The sequence below is a fragment of the Pan troglodytes genome, chromosome 5 (assembly GCF_028858775.2).
Source record: "Pan troglodytes isolate AG18354 chromosome 5, NHGRI_mPanTro3-v2.0_pri, whole genome shotgun sequence".
Classification (NCBI taxonomy): Eukaryota; Metazoa; Chordata; class Mammalia; order Primates; family Hominidae; genus Pan; species Pan troglodytes.
The window spans coordinates 119,557,169-119,581,006 of record NC_072403.2 but is presented as its reverse complement, the minus strand read 5'-3'; the positions used below and the strand labels follow the sequence as shown (position 1 = coordinate 119,581,006).

The 23,838-nt window shown below is 43.3% G+C and overlaps 1 protein-coding gene across 4 annotated transcripts in view; it reads right to left on the bottom strand.

The window, feature by feature from the left end:
- Window positions 1-506: 506 nt before the first annotated feature.
- The window catches only part of SOBP (sine oculis binding protein homolog), a 169,673-nt gene continuing 146,341 nt past the window's right edge, over window positions 507-23,838 (bottom strand). For all 4 annotated transcript variants that reach the window (XM_016956073.4, XM_016956074.4, XM_016956075.4 and 1 more), the window contains one exon: window positions 507-2,448. The gene's annotated coding sequence lies outside the window, so the exon portion shown is untranslated. The remainder of the gene's footprint in view (window positions 2,449-23,838) is intronic.

The window sequence follows — 23,838 nt, the reverse complement described above, 5'->3', positions numbered from 1 at the left end:
TTAACTCAGGTACCAAAGAGCCAAACGGACCCACCCCATTCACATAAGGCTGAAATAAAAGTCTCTCTAGTCAGTGGGGTGAGATGGTGTGTGGATGTGAGTGGAACCCGTGGAGCATGTTTGCCTCCATTTGATGGTGCTTCTTGAACCTCAGGCCTGAACCCTTGGAGCCAAAAAAGATCAAGACTTGAAGAGCACTTGGAAGGGACACCACACCTGGGTCTACAGGCCTAAACACTCACTTCCCATGCACTGTGTGCTGTCAGTGATGGGCATGGTTGGGAAGCAGACCCTGGAACAGACGGAGTGGGCTCTTGTCTGCAGACAAGCGTGGTCTAGCAGGTCAGGAAGAGACAGTGCCATCCCAGTGGCTTACCATCTTTTAAAACTCCTTAGTTCTATTTTTTAAAATGTTTCCCAGGGGGAGAAAAATGAACACCTCTGTAATAAAACAAAAAACAAAAAAACAGTAGTCATAATAATGAGAAAAGCCAAATAAGCACATGTAAGTGCATTTTTTTCTTCGAGATTTATTTTTTGTTTGATGAATCTGACACCAGTCAGGGAGAGGAGAATGTTGTGACCCAGCAGAAAAATATGGCCCCAGAGGAGGGGCGGCTTCTTCCTGCCTGGGTGGGTTTGGTGCTGGGGTTGATTTGTTATTATTTTTTAATTTGTTGCTGGAAGGTTTTCTTTTGTTTACTTTTATAAATCTCTCCCCGGGCTTGCGAGCTTCCCCTCCCTCCCGCCTCCCCTTCCCCTGCACCCAAATTTCATTTTTAAAAAGCGAGCTTGCTCGCCAGGTGTGTCCCCCAAGCTCTCACAGCTCTAATAAATAAGGAGCACCTGTAAAACAGTAGCTTGACTTGTGAAGTGACTCTGTACAAAGGAGAATCTAGAAATACAGTATGTACACCGCATCCTCGGGCCGTGGTGCTTCAAGGCTGGCGCCACACCGTCCTGGCCCTGCCCACCCGCGACTCGCCACCCCTCCTGCTGAGGCTCCGCGGCCTTGTGGGGCGGGGGCACCTGGACCCCTCCAGAGGGAACAATTGCTTTATTTGAGTTAGTAAACAGATACACTGAATCACAAGGTGATTTGATTTTTTTTTTTTAGTTTTCTTCCTTTTTTGATTTTTTTCTTAATTTTTTCTCTTCTTTTCTTTTTCTTTTTTTTTTTTTTTTCTGTACTCATCAGAATGGGATACTCCACAACTGTCTCACCAACTCAGTGCCAGTACACATGCTCTAGAGGACTTCTGGACTCGCAGCTACAACTGTACAAGTGCACACAAGTGAATCTACCCTGTTATCCTCCACCCACTGATTGAGGATCGAATTGCACATTTCTCTTAACCATGACAGGAGAAAGCAAACAGTGAAACAGAATCATGGGTGATCTTTCTCACTTTCCCTCTTGTTTTCATTGGTTTGTCCATACCATTCTAATTATCATGAAAGGGCTCTGCATATAGAGAGATTGTCTCACTGACTTCCTGGATCACCGAAAACCATCAGGGTTGAAATTTCATCCGAGTCTTTCCTGACGCCCAGCAAATATTCCCCCTCGGATTATTTTACACCTTGAGGGCATTTTGGTCTTCAGTTCAACACTCTTGCTCTGTTCCCAAATGGGGCGCTATTTAGGGGAATTTAAAGAGAAAGCTGAGAAGAATAAACATTTACCGAGTTCTCTTGGCATTCAGTCTCTGAAAAACCACAGTATAAACTATTCATGCTGCTTCTTACATCTGTCAAATCGAAAATTAAAAGCCATAAAAGTGTAACACTGAAAATATGGCATCAAAAAGGATAAAGGTGGCCTTTGTAAAAATAACAAGAAAAGTATATTAGCCAATAAAATATTCTAACTCTTCATTTAAAAGTGCATCCCGGGCAGGACAGAGATGACTCTGAAGCATTGGGCCTCCAGGACCACCCCTCTCCGCCATCAAAACGTGAACAATATAGGTCCAAAACCGTACAATGCAAATCACAATTCTTAGTGTAGCAGCAAAACCACAGCAGTTTTTAAAAAGATTAAAAAAAGATTTTTTGTGTTCCAATCCATATCATCTTCCAGCCTCAGTCGCTGAGCCTTGAAGATGGGGCGGGGAGAATACCTACATTGGTCCTTGTGGCTTGTCGGTATTTCGTTTTTTTTAAAAGCCAGGGGTGAAATCCCTAAGTTCCTCTGGGGAGAAGCAGAGATGGTGGCAGCAGGAAGGCTGGGCCTGCTTGGTGGGTCCAAGATGCGCGGGCTTCTCTGGGCTAGAGGCCATCGAGGGAGGGCTGCTTCCTCTGAGATGCTTAATGACAGGAAGCGGCTTTATTTGCTTGAGTTTTAGCCAGAGGGGGTGGTGAGCTGACCAGCTGGTGTCATTGGATGGCGTGACATGGTTTGCTCTGCGCCCTCTCTCCATGAGCGTACCCTGTGAGTGAACGTTCCTGGAAAAAGAGCAGAAGGGGCTGTCAGAATCCACTGGACCGATCCCCCTCCCTCCGCCCAGCTGGGGAGAACCCAGGCATGAGTCAGACAGCAGCACACTCTCCAGCCGCCAGGGCAGACCTAGGATGAGCCTCAGAACCGCTGCAGCACAGCGTGATTTCAACAGCAGTTTCATTCACGGTCTGCTCAGGTCAGCCCTGCCAGCTTTGTGTGAGGAAATGAAACTCAAGTCGCTTTTTGGAATACCATAATGAGTAGGGTGCACCACGCCCTCACCCGAAGACCACAGCATCCTTTGCAACCCAGCAACCCTCCCCCTCCACATGACTGCATGCTTAATCAGCAGGAGGCTTTTTTTTTTTTTTTTTTTGAGACAGGGTCTCGCTCTGTTGCCCAAGCTGGAGTGCAGTGGTGCAATTGGCTCACTGCAATCTCTGCCTCCCAGTTTCAAGTGATTCTCCTGCCTCAGCCTCCCAAGGAGCTGGGATTACAGGCTCAGCTAATTTTTGTATTTTTAGTAGAGACAGGATTTTACCATGTTGGCCAGGCCTGGTCTTGAACTCCTAGCCTAAAGTGATCCACCCACCTTGGGCTCCCAAAGTGCTGGGATTACAGGCATGAACCACCGCACCCAGCCCCAGCAGGAGGTCTTTTGAGTCACCCAAGGTCACTCCAAAGCCAGGCAAGGTCACGGAGGACCCTGGAGCTCCTGACCTCACTCCTGTAACCCCATGTCTCAGCTCTGGTATTTGCTGAAAAGAGGGCCAGTAGATTCACTTTTTGGCAAGTGGAAAATTACCATGGACACATATACCTATCTTCAGAAGTTTCCCACAAAGGCAACTAAGCTGGAAGAAATGCTTGCTTTTCTCCGTGTGTGGGTCTTGCCTGTAAAAGGTGAGCCATTCACATCTCTTCACATCCAAAACAAACAGTAGCACTGGACTGGAAGAAAATAAACCAACCAAGAGCCTTGGGGTCCCAGGGCAGAGGCTCTGAACAGGATTTTCCACCAGGAAAGTCAGTTTCTGGGGAATGCTCATCCCAACATTCACCGAGATATGAGGCTCTGCCTCTTGATACCTGCAGCCTTCTTTCATTTGCCGCCAGTCACTTGGTTTGAAATAGAGCTTCCTGAGGCCAGTCAGTCAGTCCTGGGAGCAGCCACTTAGAAGTCTGCCAACTGCATGGTAAAGCCCCAGAGGTCAGGGGCTTGTCTGTTTTGCTCGTGTCTCTACACCCAACTCCTAGCTCAGAGTCTGGCCCGCTGTGGGCGCTCGACACACTTTGATCACATGAGTGGGTCAGGCGCCTCTCTTCTGCCATGCCCCAAAACAGCACCTTTTCTTCCTGCCAATAAATGAGGCTGTCAGAAATGTGAATGGGTAAAATTTGGCTAAGGTGAGGTGGTGACAGAGGACTTGTAAACATCTTTACAACTGTTGAGATTATTCTTAGAACAATGAACAAATAACTTCAGAGAGGTGATAGAATGTAGGACTTGAAGGGACCCCAGAGATAATACAGTACCATTTCCTCATTTTATAGTGAAGAAATGGAGCCACAAAGAGACCTGGAAGCTTGCTTGGAGTGTTTGTAACATGAATTTAGCAGGAGCAAGAGGAGGTCAAATACCCATTGGGAGGACTAAGTGGAAGCTTGTGCTTTGAACCCTGCTATCTAAATCCTGGTGTTAATGGCAACAATAATCAGCAGCAGCCAAAAACAAGGTTTGAAAGTTTCACTGTGCACGACAGGAAATGCCTGAGTTCCCCCAATCACATTAAATCACCAGATCTGTGTGTACTTAATATGTATATTAAATAACCAAAGTGAAAATGCAAAACACCACAAATATGTAATGGGGGTGGAATTACAAGGCCATGGAAACCTTTTCATTTGGCATGGTCAGATTTGGAAATGTGGATATTTATTTCTGAATAAAGAGCTCACATTTGACTGTCTTTCTTTCTTTCTTTCTTTCTTTCTGTCTTTCTTTCTTTCTTTCTTTTCTTTCTTTCTCAAGAATAAGTGACAATGCAGAGAGGGGATACAAAAACAAAAGCACCAAGAGCCACTATCAAATGTGAGGCCACAAAAATTGAGGAGCTGCAGAGATGACAAGTGGATCCAAAGACACCGGGGTCATTTCTTCTGGGAACAATTCTTTTGCATTTAGCAAGCACAGCCTGGAAGTTGCTGTGGAGGGAGGGAAGCCATCCCCACCTCTGGGCCTGGAACCAAGAGTGACTGAATCTTGTAGTTAGAGGGGGCCTCCTTCTTTCTTTAAAAGGGAGGAGGGAGAATGTTTAACATTTTCCTCCAGTAAACTGGGAAACACCGCCATTTTGAATTGCTTAGGAATGCTGCAACTGCTTTTTTAATAATGTAGCTTTTTTCTTTAATGCAATCACTATTTAAAAAAATGAATATTTCTCCAGTAAGTTTCTTTATATTCAAATCACCTTTGGACAAAGACCAAACACGGACAGCATCAGCCTACTTAAAGAAAATTTCCAGGCTTTCACAAGAGACTCGGTAAAACGGGATTATAATAAGAGCCATTCTGGAACCTTAACTACAGCATTTGCCATCCCAAACACTATAATAATCATTATTATTCTCTGGTATCTATTATTGTCTGGTAAATAATATGTGTTTTCCCCCAAAGTTCTAAAGGGTGCAGCTGCACCACACTCTATTTTTCGCAGCCCTGGTCCTGCTGCTCTGAAAAGCTTGCTCACACGAAGCTTATTTTAAGAGAATGGTAAAGTAGACAATTTGTGCTGTTTCCTTCCCTCTCACCACATACTTGCTGTGTCTGGGACACCCACAAAGGCCAGATGGTGGCAGTACAAGTCCCTCTCTGCTGATAACATTTGAGGAGGGGGCGGTATTGAAGGCATCCTCATTTGTCCTTCTGGCTCTGGCTGGTTCAGGGCAGCCCCCTTGTTGGTGACACAGGAAAAGACTCTGGAATCGATGAAAATGAAGAACCAAGCTTGGGCTTCACTTTTCTGATATTTATTGGTATGGAAGGTATGAAATCCAACAGAGTGGGGAGGAAACAAGTTTGGATTTTTAGAAAGTGATCATGGCAGGAAGTTCCAGAGTCTGGAGCTGGTTCTATTTTGCCCTTGCCAAGCAGAAGAATCTTACGAAAAAACTGTCCTCCATGTCTAAATGTCTTCATCTGTGCAAAGGGGAAATTACTACAATAAGCGAAACAGAGACCCGAGTTACAGTACAAATGCCTCCGACTGGCTATGTGACCTTGGACCTGTTCCTCAGTCACCCTCCCTCAGAGCCTCAATTCCTCTTCCATGTTCCTCAGTCACCCTCCCCCAGAGCCTTGATTCTTCTACTGTTCCTCAGCCACCCTCCCCTCAGAGCCCTGATTCCTCCTCCATGTTCCTCAGCCACCCTCCCCTCAGAGCCCTGATTCCTCCTCCATGTTCCTCAGCCACCCTCCGCCAGAGCCTTGATTATTCTACTATTCTCCTCAGCCACCATCCCTCAGAGCCTCGATTCCTCCTCCATGTTCCTCAGCCACCCTCCCCCAGAGCCTCGATTCTTCCACTGTGTTCCTCAGCCACCATCCCTCAGAGCCTTGATTCTTCCTCTGTGCAGTGGGGGCCTGGGTGAGCTTCAGTATTAAGTCTTCCATTTCTCACATGCTCAGATTGTGGAATCTTTCAACAAAATCCAGTATCAAATATGTAGAATTATAAACTTGAACAACTGAATATTAATCTGTTACCAGTATATAAGGAAGCCCATGAACTTCTGAACCCTGAACTCCAAAATTTCAGAAAGTCTCCTTCCCTCAGTACACACAAACATACACACACATCTATGGCAGAGGTTTGTGGAATACCCCTTAAAGCAGGGGATTCTGGGGAAGTGGCCACAATTGTGCCTCACACTTGGGTTTTCCTCTGATTTGGGCATTTGTCTGAAGGCAGGATAACCCACCCCTGCTACATGAAGCATCAGACACACACAATTACATACAAATAAGCCCATTTCTTATGCTATATATGTATCATACATGTACTATGCATGTACCATACATACACGCTGGCACCACAAGGCATGGTCTCCATCGGGCATGTATGACCAGCTATCTTCAGAATTCCAGGCCTGCCTGCCCCTTTTGGCCAGAGGAATGAAATATTTCTCTTCATGGAATCGTAACTGCACACCAAATGCATTGAGAGACTCTCTGTTCACCTGGTGAGTCACTTTTCTGTTTCATCAGGGAAGCATGGCCAAGAATGTGATCTAGATACTCATCCACCTTTATAACACAAAATTTTCCAGAGAATTATAGATAGCAAAACTGTGTCTAAATACATTCTCTCAATGTTGATACTGTCAAAATATGGCCACTCTCACCTTTACTTCTTTGACCTTTATAGCCTAAGACTTTCACTGTTAGCATTCCATAAAACTTCCAGGCAACCACTCCCAAAAGTAAATGTGTGTTCAGAGAAAAATGTCTGTCTTATTCTACATCCCAACATTTCCAAACTAGCTCTTTTGTGGTGGCAGATTCCACTTCTACCAGGAAGCCTGCCTCTATTAATCTAACCCATTTGCTAAACTTGTATTATTTCCTTCCTCAAATACTTTTGTAATTAGCATAATCAAAATCCAGTAGGTCTGTCCTGTCTTCCTCATTTAGAAGGCAAGCTCCCCATGTCTGTCATATTTATCCCCAGGAGTCTAAAACCCTGTGGCATCAATTCTATGATGTGCAAGAAATGCCTGCTGCCAGCCAGCTTGCCTTTGTCCAATTACCCAGGCCCTACCAGAGATCCACTCACTCGGGCACGTCTGCCCATCACTTATCACAGTTAAATACAGCCATTACGTGCTGGCTGCGGCAACGCTGTTTATCTGGGACAATAACGAGTCCCTGAGGACTGGATTGCTCTCAGGTAGCCGCAGCTATTCTGGGACACTCACAAGGGTAGAGCCCTGCGGTCAATGAACAGAGCCGCCTGCACTAGCTGATAAACTCTGAGTGTGATGCCAGATAGTGGTCCCCACACCAAACCCATCCCAGGAAGGAAGGTTTTTACCAAAACATGATTCCTTCTCTCCTCCATCAACCATTGCTTCATGAAGAGTTTTTAAATGGCTTTTGCAGGATAGAAATTGTGTTCATTTTTGAAGAGGATGGCATCTCTTTTCTTATAGCTCATTAACTGATGAAGATACGTGGGAGATAGTGCAGGTTTGGTTCTAGACCACTGCAATAAAGTGAGGATTGCAATAAAGCAAGTCACATGCATTTTTTTGGAGGGTTTCCCAGTGCATATAAAAGTTATGTTTATACTATACTGTAGTCTATTAAATGTGCAGTAGCATTATGTCTAAAAAACAATTTACATTCTTAATTTAAAATACTTTATTTGTAAAAAAAAAAAAATGCTAACAATCATCTGAGCCTTCAGCGAACCATAACCTTCTTGCTGATGGAGAGTCTTGCCTTGATACTGATGGCTGCTGACTAATCAGGGTGGTGGTTGCCAAAGGCTGGGGTGGCTGTGGCAATTTCTTAAAATAAGACAACAATAAAGTTTGCCACATTGGTTGATTCTTCCTTTCACAAAGGATTTCTCTGTGTCATGCCATGCTATTCGATAACATTTTACCCACAATAGAACACTTTCAAAACTGAGTCAATCCCTGCTGCTGTTTTATCAACTAAGTTTATGGAATATTCTAAATCCTTTGTTGTAATTTCATCATTGTTCACAGCATCTTTACCAGGAGCAGATTCTATCTCTAGAAACCAATTTCTTTGTTCATTCTTAAGAAGCAACTCCTCATCTGTTCAAGTTTGATCGTGAGATTGCAGCAATTCAGCCACATATTTAGGTTCCCCTTGTAATTCTCTTGCTATTTCCATCATATCTGCAGCTACTTCCTCCACTGAACTCTTGAACCCTTCAAAGTCATCCACGAGTGTTGGAATAAACTCCTTCCAAACTCCTGTTAATGTTGATATTTTGACCTCCTCCTATGAATCACAAATGTTCTTAATGGCATCTACAATAGTGAATCCTTTCCAGAAGATTTTCAATGTACTTTGCCCAAATCTGTTAGAGGCATCACTATCAATGGCAGCTAGAGCCTTATGAAGCGTATCTCTTAAATGATAAGACTTGGAAGTCAAAATTCCTCCTTGATCCATGGGCTGCAGAATGAATGTTGTGTTAGCAGGCATGAAAACAATTAATTTCTTTGTACCGCTCCATCAGAGCTCTTGGATGACCAAATGCATTGTCAATAAGCAGTAATGTTTTAAAAGAATTATTTTTTCCTGAGCAGTGGGTCTCAACAGTGGGTTTAAAATATTCAGTAAACCATGGTATCAAGAGATGTGCTGTCACCCAAGCTTCGTTGTTCCACTGACAGAGCTCAAGCAGAGTAGATTTAGCATAATTCTTAAAGGCCCTAGGATTTTCAGAACAGTAAGTGAACACTGGCTTCCACTTAAGGTCACCGGCAGCATTAGCCCCTACCAAGAGAGTCAGCCTGTCCTTTGAAGCTCTGAAGTCAGGCATTGACTCCTCTCTATCTATGAAAGTCCTAGTTGGCATCTTCTTTCAATATAAAGCTGTTTTATCTATATTGAAAATCTATTGTCTAGTGTAGTCACCTTCATCAATGATCTTAGCTAGATCTTCTGGGTAGTTTGCTGCAGCTTCTACATCAGCACTTGCTGCTTCACCTTGCACTCTGATGTTATGGAGACAGCTTCTTTCTTTAAAGCTCATGAACCAACCTCTGCTAGCTTCAAAATCTTTTTCTGCAGCTTCCTCCCCTCTCTCAGCCTTCAGTGATGAAGAGAGTTAGGGCCTTGCTCTGGATTAAGTTTTGGATTAAGGAAATATTGTGGTCGGTTTGATCCTCCATCCAGACCACTCAAATTTTCTCTATATCAGCAATAAGGCTGTTTTGCTTTCTTATCATTTGTGTCTTCACTGGAGTAGCATTTTTATTTATTTGTTATTTAGAGACAATATCTCACTCAGTCACTCAGGCTGGAGTGCAGTGGCATGATCACAGCTCACTGCAGCCTCAACTTCCCAGGCTCAGGTGATCCTCCCACCTCAGCCTCCTGAGTAATTGGGACTACAGGTGTGCACCATCACACCCAGCTAATTTTTCATATTTTTTGTAGAGACAGGGTTTTGCCATGTTTCCCAGGCTAATCTTGAACTCCTGGGCTCAAGCGATCCGCCAGCCTCAGCCTCCCAAAGTGCTGGGATTATTACAGGTTTGAGCCATTGTGCCTAGCCATGGAGTAGCAATTTTAGTTTCCTTCAAGGACTTTTTCCTTGCATTCACAACTTGATTGGCACAAGTAGCCTTGCTTTTGGCCTGTCTTGGCTTTCAATATGCCTTCCTCACTAAGTTTAATCACTTCTAGCTTTTGATTCAAAATGAGAGACATGGGTCTCCTCCTTTCACTTAAACATTTAGAGGCCCTCCTTTCACTTAAACATTTAGAGGCCATCATAGGATTATTAACTGGCCTACTTTCAATCTTGTATCTCAGGAAATAGGGAGGCCCAAGGAGAAGGAGAAAGATGGGGGGACAGCCAGTTGGTGGAGCAGTCAGAACATACCCAACGTTTATTGACTAAGTTTACCTCTTATATGGGTGCAGTTCATGGTGTCCCAAAACAATGACAATAGTAGCATCAAAGATCACTGATCACAAATCACCATAACAGATATGATAATGAAAATGTTTGAAACATTGTGAGAATTACCAAAATGTGACACAGAGACATAAAGTGAGCACATGCTGTTGGAAAAATGGCATTGATAGACTTGACAGGGTTGCCACAAACCTTCCATTTGTACAAAGGCAATATTCGTGAAGCGTAATAAAGCGAAGCATGATAAAGTGAGATATGCCTGCAACTGAAAAACATTCCTTCTCCTTTTGAGTCTATAGCTCATGGTAAGGAGAGGGTATGGGAGCCAAGGGTGAGTTTCATCTTAGCTCAGTGTTAGGCTCTGGTCTGAATCGCAGCTTCATCACTGTGATGCTACTCACTCTATGGCTCTGAGAAGCTAAGGTTCCTGAGTACTAAAAATAAAATAAAAATAAAAATAAAAATTAACCAATTATAAGGCCTTGTTTTCTTTAATTTTTAAATAACTTTTTCTTTTAGCTACATCCCTTATTTTACTTGTTAATCAGTAAAAATTACAACCATGTAAGACTCCCTACTGGGATAACTCTATCTTTAAGTCTTCATTTTACAAATGAAAATGTTGTTTTCCTTTGCTGGTTCTATGGGTTAGGGGAGAGCAGTCTGTTTTTTCTTATAAGCGGTCATTGCTATTTCTTGCTGACCTCTAAAAGTTTCTGAGGGGCGAAGAACCCAGAACTACGGAGCCCCCTCTTGTGCACTCACTTAAGTAAGTCCTTATCTTCACCTTGGACAATGGATCCTCTTTACTAAGTTCTTTCCAGAACCTGGAAGTTTAAGCAAACCAAATGACCAGGTCTCTGGCAGGCCCTCTTCCAAAACCATGGAGGGATTCATGACTAACAGTGTAGTTTTCTTTTTTCTTTCTTCTTTTTTTTTTTTTTTTAACAAACACACTATAGCAGATGGCTCTGTTCACTCCCAAAAAAGAAAAATAGAATAAAGAAGAATTACATGATAGAGCTGTTCTGCAGGAAATTTTGAACAAGAGCCTAGGTCCTATGCCCTGGCTTTCAGAACTAAGTACTTCCCATTGTGGTTTATGTCTTCAATGAAAGGAGTTTTCTTTTTTTTTGAGACAGGGTCTTGCTCTGTCACCCAGGTTGGAGTGCAGTGGCACCATCATGGCTCACTGCAGCCTCAACCTCTTGGGCTCAAGTGATCTCAGCCTCCCAAGTAGCTGGGACCACAGGCATGTACCACCAAGCCTGGCTAATTTTTTTCTAATTTTTTGTAGAAATGGGGTCTCCCTGTGTTGCCCAGACTGGTCTCAAATTCTCGGGCTCAAGTGATCCTCCTGTCTTGGCCTCTAGGCCTTGCAAAGTGCTGGGATTACAGGCATGAGCCATGGCTCCTGATGGTTTTTTTTTTTTTTTGGTAGTGGGGGCGGGGCAAGGTCTTGCTCTGTCACCCAGGCTGGAGGACAGCTGCATGATCATAGCTCACTGCAGCCTCAAACTCCTGGGCCTCAGCCTCCTGAGTAGCTGGGTCTACAGGCATGCCCAGTTAATTTTTAAATTTTTTGTAGAGATGGGGTCTCAAACTCCTGGGCTCATGATCCTCCCACCTCAGCCTTCCAAAGTCCTGAGATTACAGGCATGAGCCACTGTGCCCAGACTAGGAGTCAAATTTTATTGCACACCTAATTTACATCAAATACAGCACCAGGCATTTTTATATACTTATTTCACTTGGAAGCAAACAGCAATGCTACTGAAATATTTATTACTATCTCCATTTTACAGATGAATAACTTTGCCAGGAAGGGTTGCTAGAAATAGGAAAAGGTGGATGGAAGTCCAGCTTCTAGAACCCCAAAGTCAAGTTTCCCCCTCCCGCTGGGAGTGCTGACCCCTAGTCTATGTTCCATCTCCCCCCTTCTATGCCCTGACAGTAGGGTGGCAGGGTCACAGTGTCAGAGCTGTATAGTGCCTTAGAGACATACATAGCCTAACACCCTGCCTTTGCAAACAAGAACTCTGAAAAGTTTTTCATAAGAAAAAAAAAAACCACACATTTTCATCAAGTCTCATCCAACACACGAACTAGCTGATGTCAGTTCATGGAACTCAGCAGGCCCCTGGCCCACAGCTCTGCTCCCCTCTCCCCACTGTGACTACAGGAGCAGGTGTCACTGTGTCCCTGTTAAAGTGGGAGATGCTAAATCCTAGATGAATTTAGAGACTCATTCAAGGGGTCAGTGGAAAGGACAGGGTCCTTGTCCTTTTCTGATTTCTACCACCCTGACTCTCAAGACTGCGGCCTTCCAAAAATTCTGCCTGTGACAAAAAACCCAGATGTTTACTGTGTTAAGATTAAGTGTGTTACTTCTCTATGTTATATGAACAGAGGCATTCTAGGTAAAAGAGAAAGAATACAGAGAAAAAAGCAGCTTCATGTGGCAAGTAGCTTTGACCTGTGGGTCAACAGCAGATTTTAGGATTTAGATGAGGTCTGGGAAAGCAGTCTTCTCCACACTTGATTCATTCTTTATGACCAGCCCATTAGCAGAGAGAGGGAGGGAGGAAGCTTCATATTAGTACAAATGCCATTGCAAAATGTAAGAGCTAGAATACTGATTTCTCCCCCAACAGCAAAAATGATGGAGAGTGTGGTTACTAACTGCTTTTCTGCAACCCTTTAACCCCTCAACCCTAGATGTTCAGGCATAACCTATTTTCTCTCTGGAATTGGCTTCCTGATGTGAGGAAGCCATGCCGTGGGTGGCAAAAATATGACTCTGGTGCTTGGCACAGGGCATGTAACTGAAGCAGCTGCGGTCAGATCCCATGTCCCACCGAGAGGAAAGGCAGATGAGGACTCAGGTTCTAATCCTGGCTGTGCCACCCTGTGACCTTGGGCACTCGCTCTCTTTGTTGCAGTCTCGACTTGTAAAAGTGGAACCAGAGATTTTATGAGAATTTCTGGAATGGTTTCCCTAACCTCTGAGGTTGACAACGTGGAAGTGTTTCATTATTTTCCATTACACATCCAAAGGAAGAAGTTCTGGGCTGTAGGGGCTATCATGACAATTTTTGTAATAAGCATCTACTATGAGCCAGGTAGCTCCCAGACATTTTAACTTGTTATTTACATTGGAGCTGATAACTGCACAAAGTAGGGGTTATTATCTTCATTTTTTACACATAAGCCATGGACAGTGGTTTTGCATGGAAACTCTGGAGCCAGGCTGCCAGTCATATCTCAGCACTGCCATTTACTGGCCACATGACTCTGGGTGGCATACTTAACCTCTCCAAGCCTCAGTCTCTTCATCTGCAAAATGGGCTTAATAATGCTAAGTCTCATGCATTGTTGGTATGTAGCATTTAAACACTGCCTACATGTAGAAAGTGTTCAATAAATATTAGCTATTATAATTATTTAATGAGAAAATGCAGGCCCAGAGAGGTTATAAAACTTGGCCAAATCCTCACAGCTGGTAAGTGACCCAGCCAGTTTTCAAACCCAGGCAGGTCTCACTCCAGCCCCAAGCTCTGTCCTTAGGCAATGCATCCTTTCTAACAGGATGGCAACTGCCATTTTAGGGCATCTGTGATGAGCCACACTTTATACATTTCCTTACCTGTCTCTTACAGCAATCTCATTACTCATGACATAGAGACTGAGGCTCAGAGAGCTGAAGTCCCTTTCTCCCTCACCTGGTAAGTGTCTCTGCTGGGATATGAACCCAAGCTGGCCCAACTCCAGAGCAGATATTCTTTTCCACTAAACCACACTGCCACCTTCCTTCACCACCAGGAGCCCACTGGCACCACATGGGGAAGCTTCTGAAGGTTTACAGCCTGGAAAGTCAAAAAAGAGAAGAGGACATATCCAAAAGGTTGCCAAACTTTCTTAAAAGTAGCCGCAGGCCATGGGAGGATCTGATTCTGATGCAGAGAAAATCTCCGGAGATGTCTAAGGAATATAGAGCAAGCCCCCTGAGCCTTTCTGCTGCCCTTCGGTCTAAGGACAGACAGTCTAGGCATCGCTGTGTAACCTCCACATTCCGCATTCGTGAAGTCCGCTGCTGCAAGAGCCAGGGCCTGCCTCTGTGCACGCATGAAACAGCAGCCCACATCTGCCCTTCCCTGCTGGCTTAAGGCTCAGAGCTGCTGGTTGGTCAGAAGGGTGGGGCCTCTGTTTCTGTGGCCATCTGGAGCCAAGCCAGCATCTTCCTTCTTTAGATCCTGGAATGGTCTGTTGATTGTGAGATTTCCTTCCACCGTGCATTGTGACATTTCCTTAGGCCCACTTAGCACAAAGAAAGTTCTTCGGCTTTCCATACTTAACCCATAGATCTGGCAGCGCATGTCCCTCGCACTCCAGCGATGACGTTCTGCAATGTTTAGAATCAACTGCTGGCAATTAGCCTGCCATCAGAATGCAACCATCAGCTTTAGCAATGTCAGTCTTTCAGTCCACAAAGAGCTGCTCAAGTAATTTTCCTCAAACACAGATTTCATCTTGTCATTCTTGTGCTTGAGGCCACAGTGACGTTGCCCAATGTATTGAGTACAAATTCCCCAAACTCCTGTTCTACCACCTTCCCACTCTCCTCCAGCCTCATGCTTCTCACCCTCTGTGGTCAAGCCCTTTGTTCCAGCCAAGTGAACCGGAAGGTCATCCCTAATACAGCTTGCTCTTTTCTGTGTCTGTGCCCTTTAACATGCTACTTCACCCCTCATTTCTCCACCCCTGATCGCCAGCCCACATCCCTCCTCAGGTTCAGAATTCAGAATTCATCGACCAGAAGGCACTACATCAAGGCAGCTTCATTAGCTGTTCCTCTATGGAGACGCTTTCATTCATGTGGTCACTGAATACTTGTGTGCTCATTCTTCCAGCCCCTGTGCTAGGCACTTGCTTACAACGAGTGAACTGGACCCGGTCCCTGCTCTTGCGAAGCCTACTGTCTGCAGTGTCACATCGGTTTGCAGGTTCTGCATGTTGCTTGTAAAAGTGACCTTGGCTTTTTTTTTTGTCTCTCAGTAGGTTATTAGTTCTTCAAATCAAGTCAAGGACTCCTGCCACACACCCTCCCCTACTTTTTTTCTTTTCTCTCTTTCCCTCTCTCTCTCTCGTCTTTTAATAACACAGACCTGAGCAAAGTCAGCATTAGATATTGTTAGTGCAAAATGGATATGTTTTACCCTCTAGGGAAATAAATGAAGACTATCTCTGAACTATGAATGAGCAAAAGGGGACTGCTTCCCTCTGTTTGGATATGATGAGGAGTTATTAAGTTTCGCAGATTGTAATATATGAATTAAGTATACATTTAGGATTTATAAAATCCAAAAATAGGATTTTAAAAGTTATTATTGCTATGCATAGGCCACACACACACATGCACACACACACACCCAGAGCTAAGACAAAGGACAAGTTGATCACCTGATCGGACAGTGAGAAGTGCTGTCAAAATCAGGATTAGAACCCTGAACCAGTAGCCCTCATCTTCATTTGCAAGGTTATAATGTTTTTCCACCAAAAATTTTTCATAGTCTTTCAATCAATATTTAAGGTTCATGTTGCCTAAACCTTGGGGATTACGAAAATAGCCACTAAGTCCCATGTTTATGATGCCATCTTATTTAACGGGAGGATTGAAGAGATCTGCATGTATTTTTGGTTTGGCAAATCTTAGAATTATTTTTTCAACATTTGGGTTTGGATAAAACCAAAACTTATTTTGCCAAGCACTTTGGCCTTAATTTTCAAACCCATGTGTATTTTAAAAGAAATTTGATCTATATGTTTCTGACTCATTTACACTTAACTCATGAGAATGCTGTTTGGTAAGAGCTATTAGATGTCCAAGCAAGTTTATGAGCCTTTTAAAGCCTTCTTTTCCCCATTCTTACCAGAAAGTTGTATTTTGCCAGCCATAAAAGAGTGTGAGCCCCAGGGGCCTGTGATCACTTTGAAATTTATAACCTCCAAAGCTTAAATGGATTCTGCATTTGGAAAAAGGGTTTCCCCCTCCTCTTTTTCATATTAAGTGCACAAACAGGCTACCTATGATAAAGACAGGATCCTATGTCTTAGCTTCCAAGATGGCTGAAGGCAAATAGTAAAGAATTCAATCCAACCACCAATAAATTGTCCCTAAGACATTTCAGAGGAACAATATGACACTTTAAGTTCACGTGGACACAGACTGAGATCCAACACTCTAATGGGAAGTTTTTTGTTTGTTTTTTGTTTTGAGATGGAGTCTCACTGTGTCGCCCAGGCTGGAGTGCAGTGGCACGAATTCGGCTCACTGCAACCTCTGTCTCTCAGGTTCAAGCTGTTCTCATGCCTCAGCCTCCCAAGTAGCTGGGACTACAGCCATGCGCCATCATGTCCAGCTAATTTTTTATATTTTTAGTAGAGACAGGGTTTCCCCATGTTGGCCAGGCTGGTCTTGAACTCCTGACCTAAGTCTGATCCACCCGCCTTGGCCTCCCAATGTGCTGGGATTACAGGAGTGAGCCACCACGCTCACGTGTGGGACTCAATACGGTTCAGGTTAGAACACTTTAGCTTTTGAGTGCTGGGGAATTTCTTTGTTTTAAATCACAGACAACCAATCTTGTTTATGATTTTTTAATACATTTTTAAAATAATAAAATAAGCTGATTCTACTAAAAATGACATTTGAATTAAAACCAGAAAAGCAAGAAGAATGTGAATGCATGCTGCAGCAACTTCATCTTGTATCTTCTATAATGATGCTCAGATACTACTCAATTATAGTATTCTAGTGGGAGAAAGCTTTTGGGTAAATTACTTAAAAATGGCTTATAAAGGCTGGGCATGGTGGCTCATACCTGTAATCCCAGCACTTTGGGAGGCCTAGACAGGTGGATCATGAGGTCAGGAGATGGAGACCATCCTAGCTAACAGGGTGAAACCCCATCTCTACTAAAAATACAAAAAAAAAATTAGCTGGACATGGTGGTGCGTGCCTGTAATCCCAGCTACTTGGGAGGCTGAGGCAGGAGAATTTCTTGAACCCAGAAGGCAGAGGTTATAGTGGGCCGAGATCGCGTCACTGCACTCCAGCCGGGCAACAGAGTGAAACTCCATCTCAGAAAAAAATAAAAATAAATAAATAAATAGAAGCTTATAAATATTTAAAGTATAAGCATCTAACACATTATAATGACAAAGTTTTACATTTAACCACATGTGCTCCAAATATCTTGAAATTACTCTAAATACGGGTTTAAAATATCAAAAGGGCTTGTTGATGGGATGCAGAGCTTTGCAGAGAAACTTAAACCTGATCATTCTTGCTCCCACAACACCCAAGCTGCACAGTTTTTAAAGTGTGTGTGTGTAGATTTCTTTAGAAAAAGATCATGTTACAGTCTGAATTTCTAAAACAAGAGTTGAAGGATGAAATATAGGGTTTCCCCTTCTCTCACCAAATGCCGTTTAGCCACTTTGCTTCTAGATAATTTGTTATTGTAGGTTGGTTCAAATTCAAGACAGTAACATTTTAGAAACACTTGCAGAACTAAGCCAGCTGCAAGGAGGATATCATTACAAATTGAGACACATGTTGTATGGGAATACCATTCATTTTCAATACCAAAAACATATCTGGGGAAATAAGCCATGCAAATGAGGGAAAGATCTACTTTTTAGTTGTATTTTTTTGGATGTTAGGTCAATGTTCCATATCAAATGAATTCATGAAGCATTTCTCCCTTTTGTTCTTTAAATACTATCAGTCACATTCTTACTTCCCTTTTTACCCAAAACAAAACACAGCTTACTATATCAAAGACAGACAACAAACCAGAGGTTCAGAGGGGAAAATGATGAGACAACTAGTGCTGGTGCAGCCAAATATCTGGATGGGAATGAGGCTGGGAGCACTGGAAGCTTTGATTTGCCCCAGCCCTGACCCCTTGGCTACCTGGAAAGCCAGGTCTGCTCTGCCCCCATCTCTCTACTCAGGGCTGTACATCTGGACCACACAGTACAATTGCACAAGCATTTTTTGCTTATGATCATTAATTCAGTCCAAGGAGTGGTAGAGTTAGGTAACTTGACTGATTTCCAATTTTAAACTCTGTAGTACACTTGGGACTATTTTAAAGCATTAGAGAATAATTCCAAGTTTTTGTTATTGTCATTTTCTTTTGCTCCAGTCATTTTTCACTAGAATCTTTTCGATGACCCTTGAAATAAGTTTTGTGCATGTGTGTGTACTTCCCCTCCCTGTTGATGGTCTCATGTTCCCAATCCTGACCCCACCCTATTTTTTTTTCTGTGCTGTGGAAATCCACAAATCTGGAGAAGAACTCTCTGCAGTTAGTATTCAGAGCTGGTGTCTGAAATGGCATTTACCCCATTTCCTTGAGAATGGGACCCTGTTAAACGATGCCAGTGCTAAATTGTTTATTTTCTAAAGCTAATTTCTTTCTTTCTCTGAATGAATTTCGTTTATGCCCTTTGAGGCCCTAAGAAAAAGTTTACACATGCAGAATGCATTGCCTTAACATCCATCCACATAGAAAGTGCTATGCACTTAAAACGGCAACTGAAGGATATAAAATAAGTTGTGCAGGACATGGTAAAAGAAAACAGCATGGCCACCCCCGGCCCTTTGGCACGATCTCTTAGACAGGAAAGTCTGGAAAAGGCGGGGCATTCGGGTGAGGGTAAGTGTTCCACAACATGAGGTAAGTGTTCCACGGTGCAGTGTATTTTGGTCCTCAGACATCTCTGCCCCTCTGCAGCACTTGTCTGCATGAAGGTAGGTGTAAATGATTGAACATGGTGCACAGGCAGCAGCTTAGGCTGGCAAGGGAGTGACTCATTGGAAACCAGTCAGGGAACTGATTTCCAGTGCCCTCCTGGGCAACGGCTGGTTAATAGCTGGCCGAACGCGTCTCTTTCCAAGTGCAGTCTCTCCAAGTAAAGAGGCATACTGGGGAGCTAGGGAGCATTGGCAGCGCTCCCAGACACTGCCACATCAATGCCCTGGTGTTCACCGACCTGTCCACCTCTCTGACTCTGGCCATTCTGCTTTCTTGGCCTCAGTGGCAGAGTAGAAGATCTTTCCACAGAAGAACAGTGTCTCCCCATATCGTACAAATTTTGAAGGTCCAAGTGCTGGGGAAGTATCTAGCTTATTTCTTTTCTTGCTTCTCTTTTCTTCTTTCATCACAGGCCCTTGTGGGAAATGGTAACTTGAAGAAAAGTCTATAACCTTTTGCATTGTGTCACTAAGGCAATCTTATTGAGGCAAGTGCTACATGATGTAGCTCCAACTTTGATTCTGCAATATTAGGCCCACAGCAGAAATTGCCAAACAATATATTCTAAGTTTTAAGAGAAACTTTCCATTAATTCAGCTTCCTCAGAGAAACAAGAAAAATTTCAACTCAGATATTGCTCCATAATAAGGTAAGATAATCCTTCAGAGATATAGAGCATACTTTTTCTGGAGCCAAAATCTATGGACGTCTTCTCCCATGAAAATGCCTCTGTGCATAGGCACATAAAACTTTCCATGAAATTTCAGGGGGAGTTGCTGAAGGCCATCCAGGGACGAGTCCAGGGGGCCAGGAGACCAGCTTTAGGGAGCTGCCATATGGATCTGGAGACAGAGCCAGGACCAGTGCTGCACTAGCATGACCCTGAGTGGGTGCCTCCTCAAAGTCTCTGCCCTAAGCCCTTCCTTTGCTTCACTCTAGTCCCAGTCCTGCTGAAGATGGAAGGTTATGGGTACATCTGAAAGTAATAAATATCCAGTCACAGATGTCATTTCATATTCCATCATAACCTGATTGACATCATATATAAAAGTTGGATGCTTGTACATTAAAACCTTCCCTCCAAGTCCCTGGTCATAAGGGTTAACATGGTCCCAGCAGCATTGAATTGGGACATATCTCAGGCCAATCTTGACACCATTCATTCCAGAAAACTTTCCTCTACAAGTCTGAAATGATCACAGGAAGCACACTCCCGGGTCCTCCCACTCACATGTGTCCATGACACAGACCTGGTGTCTTCTTTCTGGCTCTTTGAAGTACCTCTACCTAGAACTATATGTGCCAACTGCATCCCAACAGACAAGCTAACCCTTAACTTAGGGACTGTCACCAATTAATATTCCCAATAGTCAAGTACTGGACCATTAGATAGCACAAGTCTGACACAGGATCCGAGCACATCCCATTCATACTGATTTCCTTTTGTCACTCTCAGTTTTCCTTCTTTTCCTTGTTTTAAAAGTAGGCACCTATAGTATTGTTTCAAATGTATGGACTGACTTCCCAACCTCCTCCCAGACAGCCTCCTCTCTTGAACTTCTCAGTTTGAGAAACTAAATTGGCAAAAAACTTATTTGTGACCTCCACCCTTTTGGCTTCCCCAATGAAGTGAACTCCTTGCCTTGGAACAGTTGTTTCTAGGACTGTGGCTCCATGACCAGACTAATAATTAAACTCCAAAAAGCCAAACTACAGGTGCCTCCTCCAGCTTTCCCTGAGAAAATAAGATGTCAAGTCCCCCCTGCTGAGCCTGGAGTAGTATCATGGAATTGGGACCAGGAAAAAGGGTCTTATATTTTCTTTCTGGTTTTTGAAACTTAGAAATTTGGGAGCCACAAAGGTGGAAAGTTGTATGGACCTGTTGCTCCTTGAGAATGGAAAAAGTGAGATGAAAGGGTTACTCCTTGTACACATTTTTTCCATTGATTATTTTACTTAAAGAGTCTATGTCATTTCCCTGGAAAACTGAGGAGGGGGAATATTTTCTTTTGAATATCTTCAAACATTTGCAAATGGTTACTCTGAACTCCCCAATGTACCATAAACAAGTGTAAACTGTAGAAATTCAGAAAATGTACAAATACAAACAGCTATCCCTCAAGCTCCTAGGCAAAGACAAAGAAGGGAGTATTCCATTTATAAATGGAATTCTTTGTGGATAGAATAGTTCGGAAAATGTTTATACATTGTTTTCCTTATTATTTGGGGGGATATTTTTTCCAGCTTACAGAAGCTGCAGAACTGGCATTTGGAGTCTTAAAAGTTGAAGATCAAAGGAAGTTTACAACCTTTTAAAATCTTCAACTAAACTTAATTAGTTCTGCATCTGGGGAAAATAGTTGTCCACTGAAATCATTTGTAATCATATCAACACACAAGAATGCATAAAGGCAGGTAACCAGGAACAGAATAATTTCCAAATGGGGGAAAAAAAACCCTGTAATTTACAAAGAACTAGCAAATAAGACTTCCTTGAAGACAACTGTAGCTGCCTCGGTTGCTAATTTCTAGATACTTTGGTCTGCTTTTGATCTATTTTAAATGATTTTTTTAAACAGTACTACAGACTGGGAGCGGTGGCTCACACCTGTAATCCCAACACTTTGGGAGACCAAGGTGGGCAGATCACTTGAGGTCAGGAGTTTGAGACCAGCCTAGCTAACATGGTGAAACCCCATCTCTACCAAAAATATAAAAAATAGCTGGGCATGGTGGCATGTGCCTGTAATCCCAGCTGCTCAGGAGGCTGAGGCAGGAGAATTGCTTCAACCCCGGAGGCAGAGGTTGCAGTGAGCCCAGATTGTGCCACTGCACTCCAGCCTGGGCAACAGAGCAAGACTGTCTCAAAAAAATAATAAATAAAATAAAATAAAAATAATAAAATAGTACTACAGTATGAAAAAGGCAGACATAGTGAGAAGAATGAAGAGCTGACTGAAGTTATTGACAGATTATCCTATATAATATATAATGAATACATATGAGAAATAATATATAATGAATCACCAACAAGCACACGGAGAAATCATTCACCTGCACCTCACCCACCACATCTCAGCCTGAGTTTTGCTTTTGGTTTGTAACACTTTCCACTTTGGCTTTAACTTGTCACCAGTGTTCAGCATCAGGGCACAAAAGCCATACGGTCCTTTATTTAGTGGATACACTTCCAATTTCCCCAACCATATGAACGGTCTGGGTTTCTGAAGGCATAGAAGAAAAACAGCACCACATGTGCACAAAAAAACAGGAAGGGGCCTGGGCACGTTGGCTCACACCTGTAATCCCAGCACTTTGGGAGGCCGAGGTGGGTGGATCACCTGAGGTCAGGAGTTCGAGACCAGCCTGGCCAACATGGCAAAACCCTGTCTCTACTAAAAATACAAAGATTAGCTGGGCATCGTGGCGCGTGGCTATAACCCCAGCTACTCAGGAGGCTGAGGCAGGAGAATCACTTGAACCCAGGCAGCCGAGGTTGCAGTGAGCCAAGGTCGCGCCACTGCGCTCCAGCCTGGGTGACAGATTGAGACTCTGTCTCAAAAAATAATAAATAAATAAATAAAACAAACCAGGAAGGGCCAGAGAATGTGAGTAAATTGTGGCGGGTTGAGACTGTGCTGTGAGGTGACACGGAACTTCTGAGGGCAAGAGGAAATGTGATTTAGTGGAGGAGAGGTGGTTTTTCCCCCATCTTAAATCACTTGCCTTGTCACCCTTTCATAGCTGACAAAGCCTGAGTATTTCTGTATTTCTGATTTTAAAGAAAAGCTGTAATTTCTTGGGGGACCCATCATTGAAAGAACTCTTCAATCTCAAGAGGTAGTAGGCAATTTCATCACCACATCTTCTGAAATTGGCTGGAGCCAGGTTAATATTTTTAATGATTCTGGTCCACATACAAGACTGATTCTTTATTCAGAAACATATATCATCCAAATAGCCATCGTATATTTTATGTTTTTATGTTATTTTGGTCCCAAGCTACTCATATGTTAGTGTCACTATTCTTGACCTGGTCACTTCTCACTCCAATGATGGTATAATAGTAAAATCTCTCACCCTCCCATTCTTCTTCTTTCAGCCTCACCTGAATGAGTGATATTAGAATGTGTTTAAAGTGACAATTCCCAATGCTTTCTGACTTTCTGAAGGCCGTCACTTTTTTTGTCACACATCTTCCCATTACTCACAGCTTTGTCAACCAGATTAAATTACTCTCGTGAAGAAATCAGGGGCATTTTCAATTGAGGTGACTGTGAGAAGGCTGAGGCCATCTGTCTTCAGGCAGCAGAACTTGTAGATGTAAAATCAAGAAGGAATGGTGAACTCATTTTTAGTATTCTTCCTCTACTGGCAAAGCCATCAGAGGAAAAGGAAACCTCGAACGATAGTGGCTGAGAAACCTTTCTTCCACAACCGACAAGTCTCCTTGCTCTGGTCTGTGCTTCCCAAGCAATCTCCTGGCTATGCTAGGGGCCCAACTTAGAGACCAGGGACTGGACACACCACAGCAAGTGCTGTGCTCCACGTTTGTATTTCCCACTGTGGAGTAATGGGTTGGTAATGTAGGCTTGTTGGTGCTGCAGAAACAAGAATTCAACTGTCTGAACACTTAGAGAAGTTAGGAGGTAGACTCAGTTTTTGTTTGTTTTTTAAGAAACTTTCCCCTAGGACAACTGAGGGTTGTTTTACCCACTGAGGTGGGTAAAACAATTTTAGTATGTAGGGTAATAAAGAAACTAATTAGCCTATTCTCCTACAGTGGTTTTTAAAAAAATGCAGCTCTGGAGTCAGACAGCCTGGATTTGCATCTCAACTCTGCTAATTTGGTAAAATCTTGGGCAAGTTACTTTAATGTCTC